A 16,381-nucleotide genomic window follows, 5' to 3' on the forward strand; every position below is an offset into this window, starting at 1 on the left:
AATAAGAAAATACAATTAATGATCTAATAAAGTTTAAATAAAAAGCTACAAAAAATGTGATATTCTATGCACAATAAAAAGCAATGTTTCAATCTTCGTGGTAATAATGTGTGTTAACAATAAATAATATACACACCAACAGATCCTGTTACGTGTTACTGTAGCTATGGTATACAATTAATACTATTATAATATACTGAAAATTAATAATGAGAACAATGTGGTTAGTTTGAATGCCAAAGTAATTCTGTACTTTGTTGCTAATCTTAAATATAACATAACTTAATTCTATGGTCAATGCTCGCGTCTCTGTTGCAGATATTCCACGAAACGCTTGTCTGTTTATGTTAATTATGAAGGTGCATCAAATGCTGTCAGCAGTTTGTAGCAGCTACCGCTCTCTTCATCTCGGCTGGAAGAATAGCCGAACTCCGCCCCAATTTCCCAGCGGAAGCAGCCGTTTTAGCTAATGAGCCTGACAGCTTACGCCATTCCGGGGATCCCCGAATAAGGAATCTCAATTAGGAGATTCAGGGATTGAGGAGGTTCAGAATGTCATCAAAAAATCAAAATCTTCCAAATCCATTTGCCCTGATGGAATCAACATGCTTATACTAAAGCATCTAGGCTCGACGGGAATAAACTATCTTACCAAGGTCCTCAACCTGTCGCTGACCACTATTAGCGTCATTAACGCCCAGATAACTCGTGGCCATAACCAGGAACCTCCTTGTGAGAGAACGATCCTCGTAACGTTGGACTTGTCAAAAGCTTTTGCCACAGTCAATCTCACAACGCTACTGCAGGATATCGAAAAAGCTACGCTTCCTCCAGGATTGAAGAAGTGGACCATGAACTACCTGAGCCGTCGACAATCATCCGTGCTATTATGAGGTGAAAAATCTAAACTGAGAATAATTAAACTGGGGGTTACGCAGGATGGTGTCCTCTACTGTTGGTATCCCGTTAATGTTAACTTCTACATTTCGAAACTTCCACAGCAACCAGAGGGGGTTTCCATAACCTTGTACGCTAATGATTGCACGACATTGACGTCGGGCAATGGAATCGATAGCATGTGTTCAAAAGTATACAGCTATCTCACCGACCTTTCTTGTTTCCTCACTGCACGGAACCTAACACTTTCCTCTTTCGAACTGAAATATAGATAATTCAAATTTAAAACGTTAGATGACCCACCCTTTAATTAATTTCATATTTGAAATTTTACTCAAAATTGTGAGTATTATAATTTTTATACCTTTGCAATATTTTACTACAGAGTATAATAATTTTGTTCACTTAACAGTTGTATGTATCAACTAAAGTTTACCGTGATACATTTAGGGTTACACAAATATAAATGAACAGAATGGCGAGACGAGTTCGAATACGGGTGCTTGTCTGTCTGCCTCCCTGTCCGTCTGTTCTTACGAGCTATAACTTGAGCAAAAATTGAGGCATCTTGATAAAACGAGCTCGTAAATGGGTGTAATCGGACCACAGCCACGCCTACGAAACCCAAATAACCGAAAATTTATAAAATATCATAACTATACACTAAATTAAGATATAAACCTCTTATTTGGCTAAATAGATCGCAGTAGCAAGGGACCCTTGTGGGTAAACAAATTTTCAAATGTGGGCGTGGTCCCGTCCTCTTATAAATTTAATGTACATATTGACAGTGAAGTCAATTTGCTGAGCGCCAATATTATAAGAACTGCTACTGACAGTGTGAAAATAGATAAATAAGCCCGCTCACTTCCTATATAACGGTACTGTCCAAAATTTTAATAGCGTAATAAATCAATATCTAAATACGACAGAGACATTAAATTTTACCTCTGAGATGGTTCGGAAGGGTTTTACGGGAGCCGGAGAAATCACATTTCTCCGAACCCGACTCACCGATTTCGACTGAATTTGCTACCTGACACTCTTTTCATATTCCTATATCGTAGTGGGAGGATGGAGTAATGTGTAGAAGTTCACACAAGTGAGGAAAGTTCTCTGATTGTCATTCACTTGGGCGGCCAGAAACTATTCCTTTACATGTGGCTCAAACAGCTCACGACTTCCGGTCCTAGACCAAGAATCCTCTGGGTAGCCAAAGAACATCCGTTTAAAGGCAAGCTAAAGTGAAGTAAAGTGAAAGTAAAGCCCGGTTCCACTACCCAGCTTATCATAGTACAAAAGTGGGCGAAATCGGAAGTAGGCGGGGTACTTCCATAGAGCACAAATTTAAATTATATTTAATTATTAAAGTATTGTTAAAGTATGCTACCTTATGACCAAAATTGCCCAAATCCAACAAACACTGTTTTAGACCCTAGCTACCGAAGGTGTGAACCCCACTATCTATTAGGTTGACAAATATCTCCCTTCTGCATTTTTGAAAGGTCTTGACATAGCCTACAAAACGACGCTATGCATTATTAGTTTGAATATTGCGTCCAACAGTTATAGACGTGTAAACATAGAGTTCACTAACGCCGAAATTCGCGCTATTTAATGTTTTCCTTAGTTAAAAGCAAATCCGCTAGAGAAACGTTCCGTGAGATTAATGGTGATTTAGGAGAGTGTACTCTATCACTTCGAACTGCGAAGGAATGGCTTCGACGATTCAGAATGGCTGAAAACGACACCATCGATAAGCCAGCCGGCAGAAGACCTGTAACGACGAATACCGATCAAATCATGGAAAACATCGAGAGAATGGCTTCGACGATTCAGAGTGGGTGAAAACGGCACCATGGATAAGCCACCCTGCGGAAGACCTATGATGACGAATATCGATCATATCATTGAAAACATCGTGTTAGACCGGCACGTGGAATCTCGTGACATCGCCCAGAAGATGGAAGTTAGTCACGAAACTATTTTAAACCATCTGCAGAAGGCTGAATACACAAAAAAGCATGATGTTTGGGTGCCGCATAATTTGACGCAAAAAAAACTTCTGGACCAAATCAATGTCTGCGATGTGCTGCTCAAACGGAACGAACACGATCCGTTTTTGAAGCGGGTGGCGACTGGTGACGAAAAATGAATCACATACGACAATATCAAGCGAAAACGGTCGTGATCGAAGGCCGGTGAATCGTTCCAAACAGTGACCAAGCAGGGATTGACAGCCAGGAACGTTTTACTGTGTGTTTAGTGGGATTGGAAGGGAATTGTATAAGACCACACACTTCGTTGATGAATAAGGAGTGTACGAGGGGGTTTTCTGAAGTTGCCGTTTAGATGGAAACAGATTAACGAACGAAACGGCGCATATTTAACTAAATTCGATCACTTTCACACTTTTTATAAAACATAAGGGGTTATATCCACTTGTGATTTTCAAAAAATTTCGTTTTTTTTAATTTTTTGAATGTACATATATTCCAGAATGTTCTTTGAAAATTTCAAATCGATCCGACAATTAGTTTCGGAGATATGAGCGTATTACTAAGAACGTTTCCGAACGTTCGAAAGTAGGCGGAGCACGAGCCAGAGTAGCCGTTCCCGAAACTTCAAACGCGTTTATCTCGAAACCGTGTTTTCAGAGTCGGTGAGGAAAATTTCTCCGAAACCGCTAAACCGATCGGTTTGGAATTTTCACACGACTTACTCAGATATATTTTTCAGGTAATGATCGAAGGAATAAGGTTTTGGACAATAATTTTGATTTTTTAAGCCACTTTTAAGTGAAAACGGCCGTTGGTTTTAATGTGAAACGCCTATGTTAGCGAATCGCTTTTGAAGTAAAAGATTGAAATGAAAGCAAGATTGATGCTGTTTTAAGTATTTTAATAAAAAAGAACAGGTACATAATAGAAACATAAATTATTTATCATTACGATTAATATTCGATAACAATTTTATTTAACATAGGTCTGTGGTATGTGAAATAAGCAACATACGGCATAATGTAAACATTAATATTTCATATATTATATACAGTCTATAGTGGTATTGCCTAATGTTGTCGGTGATGTTTGTACGTAGTTGAGGCCGAATTCATTCCTCATGAACTCAACGAGATAGCTGTTCTGTTGTGGATCGCAATTGAAATCGCCGCATAGAACGATTGGAGTCTCCAAGTCTGGCTGAGAGTTCGGTACTAATTTTATTAAGTTTGCTGAACATGGCAGGAGTGATTGATAAAGACATAGCTTAAGAGCTTCAGCCGTCGCCTTAGGATGTATGCCGTATATATATACAAACAGACAGCGTATGATCTTCGACTTTAACGTCCACGAAATTCCGTCACATTTTCATCGGGAAGTTTTGTTTGAAGGACAGAAATGCTGCGATATTTCACTTTCTTTAAGTTTCTTTCGAACCAAAGTCGATCACAAACGCTGCAAGATAAACCAAACGGATTGGCTTCAAATACTCTTTTGAAGCGTTTGTCCGCTGAACGCCAATGATTTTGCATTGCTTGACTTCTACTGATATTGACATCTCTCAGTTCCGTGGCAGATCCAATAGATATGTCGACCGTCTGTTCATTCGTTACGGCCATAGGTATAGGTATTTCCATAGTATAGGTACTCGCGAGGTCGGCGGCAGCAGCTTTGCGACGTTCCCGAAACCTTCTCGCTCGCTCGGCGCCGGACATTGGGGTATCTATGCGTGGCCCATAGCCCCTCTTTATAACGATAGCCGTAATTTATATTTCTGGCTGACTCTTGCACGAGCTGAGGCCGACATTGCAAAAGTCTATATATTTATTATCACTTTCTGGTTATTTTAAATATAAATACTGTCTAAATTACACTTATTTTTGTATAAGTCACAAGTTACACTGAATAGAAATAAGCGAGAGCGCCGGTTTCGCACAGTTAACGCAGTATGCCTCCCCCGCCGCTCCGCCCGACCCCGACACGAACTCAATGTCATAACAGCGAGCTGACTATATAAACGAAATATTCACACCACATTTTTGTTTCTAAGGCTAATAGCTTTTTAATTATTATGGTACGATGATATAGACCTTTACGTTACGGTTCACTTTTGAAACCTGGTACCCGTATGTTTCGGCGCGATTTCAAAGACGTTTCACGTCAAAAAGGCGGAAGGGAGATATTTGAAAACTTATGACCAAAAATCTATATATATATATACTTTAGACAGGAATTATCGATCAATTTGTAAAATATACCTGATATATCATTTCCTGATAATAGTAATTCTCTGTCTTGAGAATGGGTTGAATCAGGTCAATACTTCCCTATACTTCCAATTACATAATATAAAGATTTTCGAGGTTTCAGGTGAGTTAATACTGAATGTACATATGAATAAGTTAGGCGAGTGATCCGAGTCAAAATGTTAGCACTAATGTAGTTGCAAAGTGGTTTTTGAGCGATTGCCATGGGGTGAAACGTTTGCAGCGCAAATCGGTTTCAGGGCTATTGCCACGCCCGTGGTAGGACTATGTAAGCGATTAATGCCTCTAATAAATTTGCTTCTCTCTATATACTTGAATTAATTAGGACGCGTGACCGAAGGCAAATTTTTAGGCACTAATGGCGGCCAAGGGGTGACACGTTTGCAAAGCGGTTTTCAGGCGATTAATGCTAAGATAACACTGAAAATACAAATTAAAGCAACATATGCAGATTAAATTGTTAATAAATCCAACCATATCCGTAACTGAAAGCTCTAAATTTGAAACGAAGCGGCTTGATAGAAAACTTGAAATAGATGTTGAATTCAGCTTCATCTGTGATCTATTCGATTGATATATTCTCCGCGGTTTACCATCCAACTCCATACTCATTGCAGCCGTGTGCAAATTTCAATCTATAATTGGGAGTTTTTGCCAATGTGATATTTGATCTCTAACTTATTCAATCAGCGTGATTCTTCAGAAAGAATCGATCGATCTGTCTGTTCAGATTTCTGAACAGTTCTTAACGGCTACAATTGTAAATGAGATATTTTTGTAAAAATAAACAGATATCATATTTCAAATATTTATGTGCATTATCGTTAACACATAAAAATACAGTCGTAAATATAAATATGTATGTACAAATATCCATTTCTATCAACAATGTAATAAATGTTCATTTCGGGTATATTGATTAGTGACTGTAGTATTTAATTTATGCAATGTAAAGGATCCCATTATCCTACATAAACTAATAATAGATAAGAAGTACTTGTGTATGCCGCTGAGAACACGTATGTTTAAGATATGTGTACATACTGTCGGTATGTACAGTAGATTAGTATTAAGTTATGTGTATGTACTCTGCATGTGGTGCATACACGAATTAGGATAAGAAAATCTAGAAATAAAGGAGCTCTGGGCAACCCGAGCTGAGTACAATTTTGTAACCGAAACCTTTGCGTTGTTATTTACATTTGGTGACCCGTAGTTTTAAAAAACGCAAGTGCAGTGAAGTCAAAAAGTGTGTTAAAAAAATATATATTTTTTTACTTTGATTTAAAAAAAAAACGAAGTGTCGACCAGACCGAGGTGCATCTTTCACATCGAAATTTGCAAAAACTCCAAGATAGTTTTGACAAAAAATGGTCCGAGTTTCAACGAAACCATTTAGAATTGTCCAAAGATCCCAAAAATAAAAAAGATAATTATTTTAAAAATGACGTAGAAGGGACGGTGGGTACGTCGTGATGGAAGAATAATAAAGGCACGTGATTTATTAGATAGTGGGTCTCAAGTTCACCTTATATCCAAAGAACTGAAAAATAAATTAAAACTTCCTTCCAGAAGAGAATATATGACTTTTGAAGGAGTAGGTCAAAAAAAGACAAATAAAAATTATAGAATTAATTTTCATTTAAAGTCATTAATAGATCCTTTCGAAACAAATTTAGACACCATTGACACCATACAAAAGATTGTGTCTAATGTGCCCACAGAACACATAAAAGTCAAAAAAATTCCAGAGAATATGAAACTGGCCGACCCTTCATTTGGTGTTCCGGATAAAATTGACTTACTTTTAGGTGCGAACATATTCTTTGATTTATTAAAAGAAGAGAAAATATCTATTGAAAATATTAATTAAAAACTGCAAAACAGTGTGTTTGGGTGGTTGATATACGGATCAACTAGCCTAAGCTCCAAATTAGTTCACTGTGGTGTTGTAACATATTTCAATGAAAAATTAGAAGAAATAGAAGATTTCTTTCTCTAGAGAAAAAACTGAAAAATAATGAAACTGTAAGAGAGCAATATAAACAATTTATGAATGAATACATAAGGTTGGGCCATATGGAGAAAATAAAAAATGTTATATGTTTAAATCGAAATATTATTTACCACACCATTGCGAATTTAAACCAGATAGTACAACTGCTAAATTAGGAGTCGTTTTTGATGCATCCTGTAAAACAGACAAGAATGTTTCCTTGAATTCAATAGTGCATTCTGGGAGGATGGAGTCATGTGTAGAAGTTCACGCAAGTGAGGAAAGTTCTCTGATCGCCATTCACTTGGGAGTGCCCAGAAACGATTCTTTTACATATAACTCAAGCAGCTCACGACTTCCGGTCTTTGACCAAGTATCCTCTGGGTAGCCTAAGAACATCCGTTTGAAGGCGAGCTAAAGTGAGAAGGCGAAACATCCCCTCCATAAGGTTGTGCGCGGGGTTTGGGACCCGCCACGTAAAAAAACACCCCCAATGAAAAGGAACAACAAGCCTCGGATGAGTGACCCCCCTTTTGATGACGACCATGGCAAACGAAATAAGGACTATGATTTGAGGGCATGCACCTGGAATGTCCGGTCCCTTAATTGGGAAGGTGCCGCTGCCCAGCTGGTTGATGTCCTCGTGAAAATAACGGCTGACATCACCGCCGTCCAAGAAATGCGATGGACGGGACAAGGACAGAGACAAGTAGGTCCTTGTGACATTTACTACAGTGGCCATATAAAGGAGCGCAAGTTTGGTGTGGGATTCGTGGTGGGAGGGAGACTCCGTCGCCGAGTACTTTCATTCAGTGCGGTGAATGAACGTCTAGCCACAATCCGCATCAAAGCGAGGTTCTTCAACATATCGCTGATTTGCGCCCACGCCCAGACGGAAGAGGAGGACGATGTGACCAAAGATGCCTTTTATGAGTGCTTGGAGCGCACTTATGAGAGATGCCACCGCCACGATGTTAAAATCGTGCTTGGCGACTTTAACGCCGGGGTGGGCAAAGAAGGTATCTTTGGCACTACGGTCGGTAAATTCAGCCTCCACGAGGAAACATCCCCAAATGGGTTGAGGCTGATCGACTTCGCCGAGGCCCGAAATATGGTTATCTGTACTACTAGATTCCAGCATAAGAAGATACATCAAGCTACCTGGCTGTCTCCGGATCGAAAAACCACCAACCAGATCGATCATGTTGTGATAGACGGAAGACACGTCTCCAGTGTTCTAGATGTGCGTGCGCTCCGAAGTCCTAACATCGACTCGGACCACTATATTGTTGCAGCCAAAATTCGCACCCGCCTCTGTGCAGCAAAAAACGCACGCCAACAAACACAAGGAAGGTTCGACGTCGAGAAGCTGCAATCACAACAGACAGTCGAACGTTTTTCTACTCGGCTTGCACTCCTGCTCTCTGAGAGCACTCGTCAACAACTCGGTATAAGGGAACTGTGGGACGGCATTTCAAACTCCTTACGTACAGCGGCAACCGAAACCATTGGTTTTTGGAAAGTGCAAAAGAACAGCTGGTACGACGAGGAGTGCCGTGTCGCAGCGGAGAGAAAACAGGCTGCCTACCTCGCAACGTTACGATCGACCACAATACGTACGGGATGGGATAGATACCGAGAGTTGAAGAGGGAAGCGAGACGCATTTGCAGACAGAAGAAGAAAGAGGCCGAAATGCGTGAGTACGAAGAGCTTGATAAGCTGGCCGACAGGGGTAATGCTCGAAAATTCCACGAAAAAATGCGGCGGCTTACAGAAGGTTTCAAGACCGGAGCATACTCTTGTAGAAACACCAAAGGTGATCTAGTTACCGATGCCCAGAGCATACTTAAATTATGGAGGGAACACTTCTCCAGCCTGCTGAATGGCAGTGAAAGCACAACACCGGGAGAAGGCGAACCCGATTCCCCAATAGATGACGATGGAGCAGACGTTCCATTACCCGACCATGAAGAAGTTCGAATAGCAATTACCCGCCTGAAAAACAACAAAGCGCAGGGGCCGATGGATTGCCGGCCGAGTTATTCAAATACGGCGGCGAAGAGCTGATAAAGTGCATGCATCAGCTTCTTTGCAAAATATGGTCGGACGAAAGTATGCCCAACGATTGGAATTTAAGTGTGCTATGCCCAATCCATAAAAAAGAGACCCCACAATCTGCGACAACTACCGTGGGATAAGCCTCCTCAACATCGCATATAAGGTTCTGTCGAGCGTATTGTGTGAAAGATTAAAGCCCACCGTCAACGAATTGATTGGACCTTATCAGTGTGGCTTTAGACCTGTCAAATCAACAACCGACCAGATATTCACCATGCGCCAAATCTTGGAAAAGATTCGTGAAAGGAGAATCGACACACACCTCCTCTTCGTCGATTTCAAAGCTGCTTTCGACAGCACGAAAAGGAGCTGCCTTTATGCCGCGATGTCTGAATTTGGTATCCCCGCAAAACTGATACGGCTGTGTAAACTGACATTGAGCGGCACCAAAAGCTCCGTCAGGATCGGGAAGAACCTCTCCGAGCCGTTCGATACCAAACGAGGTTTCAGACAAGGCGACTCCCTATCGTGCCACTTTTTCAATCTGCTGCTGGAGAAAATTATTAGAGCTGCAGAACTGAATCGAGCAGGTACAATCTTTTATAAGAGTGTACAGCTGCTGACGTATGCCGATGATATTTATATCATCGGTCTCAACACTCGTGCCGTTAGTTCTGCTTTCTCCAGACTGAACAAGGAAGCAAAACGAATGGGTCTGGCAGTGAACGAGGGCAAGACGAAATATCTCCTGTCATCAAACAAACAGTCGTCGCACTCGCGACTTGGCACTCACGTCACTGTTGACAGTCATAACTTTGAAGTTGTAGATAATTTCGTCTATCTTGGAACCAGCGTAAACACCACCAACAATGTCAGCCTAGAAATCCAACGCAGGATAACTCTTGCCAACAGGTGCTACTTCGGACTGAGTAGGCAATTGAGAAGCAAAGTCCTCTCTCGACAGACAAAAACCAAACTCTATAAGTCACTCATAATTCCCGTCCTGCTATATGGCGCAGAGGCTTGGACGATGTCAACAACGGATGAGTCGACGTTGCGAGTTTTCGAGAGAAAAATTCTGCGAAAGATTTATGGTCCTTTGCGCGTTGGCCACGGCGAATATCGCATTCGATGGAACGATGAGCTGTACGAGATATACGACGACATTGACATAGTTCAGCGAATTAAAAGACAGCGGCTACGCTGGCTAGGTCATGTTGTCCGGATGGATGAAAACACTCCAGCTCGGAAAGTATTCGACGCAGTACCCGCCGGAGGATGCAGAGGAAGAGGAAGACCTCCACTCCGTTGGAAGGACCAAGTGGAGAAGGATCTGGCTTCGCTTGGAATATCCAATTGGCGCCACGTAGCGAAGAGAAGAAACGACTGGCGCGCGGTTGTTAACTCGGCTATAATCGCGTAAGCGGTGTCTGCGCCAATTAAGAAGAAGAAGAAGAAGATTCTGGGCCTAAGTTGCATGAAGACTTATTTAATATTTTACTGAGGTTTAGAAAACATAGGTACTATGTCTTCACAGCAGACATCGAGAAAATGTTTAGGCAAATATGGATTCGCCCAGAGGATGAAAAATATCAATTAATCTACTGGCGCGATAAAGATAATAAAATACTGCAAACATATTCCCATAAAACAGTTACGTATGGTACTGCAGCTGCACCTTATTTAGCAGTTAAATGTTTGCAGAAAATCGCAGAAATGGAGAGAAATGAAGTAGCAGAAATTATCAATGTAGATTTTTACATGAATGGTCATATGACAGGAGTAGATAATCTAGATGATGTCAAGTTAATCCAAGATAATATCAAAATAATTTTAAGAAAATATGGATTCAACCTTAGAAAATGGTGTTCCAATAACATTGAACTTTTTAAAAATATTCCTATTGAAGACAGAGAAAATCAACTTGACTTGAACAAGGAAACTAAAAACAAAGTTAAAGCATTAGGTGTCACTTCGACTCCATTCGACGACCACTATCGTATAACTTGCAATTGGAAGTGCAACGATAAGAGTACTAAAAGGACCATTCTTTCAGACGTTTCCAAATTATTCGACCTATTGGGCTTTGGGAATCCCGTCACTGTTACTTCTAAAATTTTATTACAAGAGATGTGGAAATCAAAAACTGATTGGGATGAAAAGCCGTCACAGGAAATAGTGGACACTTGGTTAAAAATCAAAGATGAGCTTCCATTGTTAAATCAAATACGAATATCCAGACGTATTTTATGCAATGAACCAGTAAATATTGAATGATGAAAGCGTATGGGGCCGTAGTTTATGCAAAATCTGAAAACCAAACAGGTGAACTTATGTAATTATACTTGAAGACAAATCACGAGTGGCGCCAATAAAGATAATAACATTGCCGCGGCTCGAACTATGTTCGGCTCTTAGTAGAATTGATACAAACAATTTTAGAAAGTTTTAAATTTAAATATTCTATTTACTTTTATACAGACTCCACAATAGTATTAAATGGGTTACAGCTAGATCCTGGACGTTTACAGATATTTGTGTCGAATAGAGTAAATTTCATACAAACCAACACCTACATAAATAATTGGAAGCATATCTGCTCAAAAGATAATTCGGCTGATATTATTTATAGAGCAGTGACACCAAGCGAACTTATCACCAGCAAATTATGGTTTAGAGGACCGGAAACTATTTATACAAACAATTATAAAATCCAAAAAAAGGTAAACAATAATAATTTCATTATTCCAGAGATAAAGAAATGCAAGATTGTTATGATTCTAACCGAAAAACAAACTATTATAATGAATATAAACCGTAAAAATAGTTTCGAATTCCTACAAAACGTTATAGCTAACATATTTATGTTTATAGATACCATTAGGAAAAAACCATTAATGAATACAATTTTTTATAAACGACAAGCATTAAATTATATAGTTCGTCAAATACAAAAAAAAAATACTTTGATCTAGAACTAAAACCCATATTATATTGTAGGAATGGACTTCCTTGGTCCAATTTGGATACATCGTAAAATACGTGGAAAGAAGGCTGATAAAGCTTATGTCTTTGTCTTCGTATGTTTTGCCACGAAGGCAGTACACTTGGAAGTAGTATCAGATCTTTCTTCAGCAGAAGCAGAAGTATCAGAATTTTGTAATAAAAGGGAAATAACCTGGATAAATATGCCAGCAAGATATGGAGGACTGGGAAGCGGCTGTTCAATCAGTTAAAAAACATTTTTTCCGAGTAGTTGAAGGAGTAATGACTTTTGAAGAAATGTCCACACTCATGACACAAATATCAAACAATCCAAATGATCTCCAGGTATTAACACCAGGCCATTTTTTGGTAGGAGAACCATGATCAACTATCGTTGACACGAACTACAACCAAAGTTATCAAGGGTTAAGGGACCATTGGAAATCGGTCGAAAAGAATTCTGGATGCGATGGTCTAATGAATATTTAAATGAACTGCAAAAAAGAAATAAATGGCAAGTTCCTTTTGAAAATATTAAAACCTTAGTACTTCTTAAAGAAGAAAATATACCACCATTACAGTGGCGAAGAGGACGTATTGAAAACGTTATTTTAGGCCAAGATGGCAAATGTTGAATGGTAGACGTAAGGACAAGCAATGGTACATCATAAAGAGCAATACGCAATGTTTTTCCTTTTCCTATCGAAGAAAAAATAAGAAAAGATCCGATTGAGATAAGTGATAATATACCAAGGCGGTCGACTCGTATAAAAAATAAAAACTTAATTTTAACATTATTAAGTTTACTTATAGTTTTACCCTTCGTAAAATGCTTAAATGTAAGTTATTTTAAAAATAGTTCTGGAGTATTTTTGGAAAAAAAGAGGGCCTGTTGGGTTGACTCGGACAGCGTGGGATATAATTGTCCACATCGATCTTGTTCAATACACGGTTGAAAATCAGCAAATTTCAAATTCGCTGAAATACTTAAAAGACAACTATATTTAAAGAGGATAAAGTGAACGCAATGGCGCAGCAGCTGCACAACAAATATTTAGAGATTGAACAGCTTCATGACATCATCGCGTTCACGGGGAGGAGGATACAACGGAAGACAAGGTCAGTGTTACCCTTTATAGGGTCATTATACCACTCCTAGTTTGGGCTGATGAACGAAGAGCATGCAGAAGTTCTTACGGAAAAAATAGAGAAGGGTAAGGAGAACGAAAACTACTTGCTAGGATTGCTGCGCAATCAATCTTCACTGGAAGACGTTACCTTAGATGTTTTAAAACGTCAAAATCTAGCTTATTGGGATAGCTTTAAAGTAATGAACGACTCAATTTATTCAATGAGTTCCATTCTCGATGAGCCATTGAAACGTGAGTTCTTTACTGAAACAGCCACCAAACTCAGCACAACAATGGAGACCTTTGAAATGCTTCAAAGAGACATTATAAGCGTCCTTTGGAACTCTAGAGGTAACTTCATGGAAAGGCTGTTGCCGATAAAAAAGTTTGAAGCCCAAATAAAATTAATTTCAGAACTTGCGGCTTTCCGATACTGATCCCTTTGAACTCGACATATAGCCACCACAACAGCCAAAATCACTAAAGATATAGTTTAATATAAAAATACCTTTAGTTACCAAAACAGAACTCCATATGTACACAATATACCCATACCCAACAATACATGACGGGTATTTCGTCAGCATTAAAGGTTGGTACGCAGCTCTCAAGTAATTGCTCAAGAAAAAAAATACATTATTTCTCAAGTAATTTTGACAGCTGGTTACGCATTGTGAATGATCCACATTAGAAGAGCAAGAGAGAATAAACAAAGTAAACAAACTTTGTGCGTATGTATGTATGTATGTATGTATGGTAACACAAATACTTTTATTGAGATTTAAGGAATGTTGTTGATGATTGGTTGGTTTTATACAACATTTCAAAATGGAATATATTTTATAATAATGATTTCAACTCATTTAGGATGAATTTGACGATTACTTCGAATTTCCCCCAAGAAACAATTGTTGATTTGATGTTTCTTCGCAAAACCAGGTTTGCCATATTCACATTTTATTGAAAAAAAGTATTAAACATTAGTACTAGATTTCTTGAGAGCTGCGTACTAGCACAAGTAACTTTATCGCACGAACGTTTCTGGACCGTTTCTTAAGCGTTTTTTTTATATGAAGTTTTTACTTTTCTTGAGAGCTGCGTACTAAGCTTAAGGAAACAAATCGTCGCATTATTTTCAACGAAAATAAAACGGTTTTTTATAGCATGACTGATGAAATGTTGTACAGATGTCAACGTATGGCGAGAATGACAATATGTCCACAAGTGCATCCTATCTTTAACGTAGGACATATGCAGACTTGTGAGATGTCATTATTAAAAAATAAAACAATTATACCACTTTACTGTGAAGTCAATATTATGACTACGCAAAAATTGTGGTTATAGCTCTCCTCACATAACACATGGATATTTTCAATGTCATCATAGATAGGGGCCAAAACTTGCTGCAATGGTAGTAATCAAACTACCATCGTAGACGGACAAGGCATCAACATTAGGCACCAATTGAGTTTTGAGGACGGAAAGCGTAAACCTTTGGGCATACAATCTCAAAAGCTCGAGAATTGAGTTTGAAATATGTACCAGGAATTAATCTAACAACACATTTCCCTCCCGTAAAACATTTTAAGTTAAAATGATCCATACAGGCATTCAAAATACCTGACATTCCGCGACCAACTACCGTTTGGGGATTTCCATTGGACTTAGAGTGGCATCATATGGTGCACTACGGCATGAATACCACCAACCTGTTAATTGCTGGTGGCGTAATCCTAAAAATAATCCTACGATGCATCTGTAATGCAGCAAGGAACGTATATCCCGTAGGAGGTTATATTGTATATTTAGAAACTAGTTATTATTATTAGTAAATTAAAATTATATTACAAATATAAAATGTGGACAATAAAAAAAATTCTTGTATAAGAAAAATTATTACGAGCTCGACCAGCTAATCTTATAAAAAAAATCTAATTAAAATGACCAAAATTTATAAACATTCGAATTGGTTTTTTCGCTAACACATAAAAATACAGTCGTAAATGTAAATATGTGTGTACAAGTACCCATTTCTATCAACAATGTAATAAATGTTCATTTCGAGTATATTGATTAGAGACTGTAGTATTTAATGTATGCAATGTAAAGGATCGCATTATCCTACATAAACTAATAATAGATAAGAAGTACTTGTGTATGCCGCTGAGAACACGTATGTTTAAGATATGTGTACATACATACAAAATAATTGGCTTGGCGTCGCTGCACACGCATCATGACATTGAAGTCACTGCAGAAAAGTTTTCGAAGAATTCTTAAAACTTGGCCCACATCGTTTTCTTTTGTGAACTGTAGTCAACAGTATTAAACATTGCAATAAAATATGTCACTGTCAATTTAGTAGGATTTGATATTAGAAGGTCGATTTAAAATTTTTTCCACCATGATATTAAACTGTATAAATACTACTATATTTAATATAATATTTATCATGTTTCCGACCCTAGAAAGTTAAGTGAACGTCTAGACCTAATGATACTAGTAAGTAATTGTGACTTAAGTGTCCCTATTTTGTTGACTAATACTTGATATACCTAGTAAGTATAGCAGATCGTACTATTTTCTCATAGGGTGCTAATATAATATTTTTGAAATGTTTGCTATATGGTATAAATATGAAGTGTCATGATACACGCATACTGCGTCGGTTTCTATCAATAAATATTTTTGCTCTTTAAATCAATTATACCGTCGCAGAGGGCAGTGGAGGTTAAAAATAAAATCATTATTCTGTGCGTATATTAGGGGGATTCTCTTGCTCTTGCAAGATTGCAGATTGCAAAAATCCTATACCGAAATATACAAGGGCACGGCAAAAGGGGACAAATGGTCGCAAAGCGAGGATTGTTGCCTTTAGTGGTTATGCTGAGTGTTTGATGGGATTGGAAAGGAATCATTCACTATGAGCTGCTCCCGCCTGGTCGAATGATTGACTCTACATTTTACAGTCAACAAATGATAAGATTGAAGCAAGCAGTCGAAAAAAACGGCCAGAACTGATCAATAGAAAGGGCTTCGTCTTC

General features: G+C 38.6%; 1 protein-coding gene across 1 annotated transcript in view; it reads left to right on the top strand.

Annotated features, from left to right (window-relative positions):
* The window catches only part of LOC125779380 (putative nuclease HARBI1), a 150,025-nt gene that overhangs the window by 43,684 nt on the left and 89,960 nt on the right, over nt 1–16,381 (top strand). The window lies entirely within an intron of this gene.

The sequence above is a fragment of the Bactrocera dorsalis genome, chromosome 6 (genome assembly GCF_023373825.1).
Source record: "Bactrocera dorsalis isolate Fly_Bdor chromosome 6, ASM2337382v1, whole genome shotgun sequence".
NCBI lineage: Eukaryota > Metazoa > Arthropoda > Insecta > Diptera > Tephritidae > Bactrocera > Bactrocera dorsalis.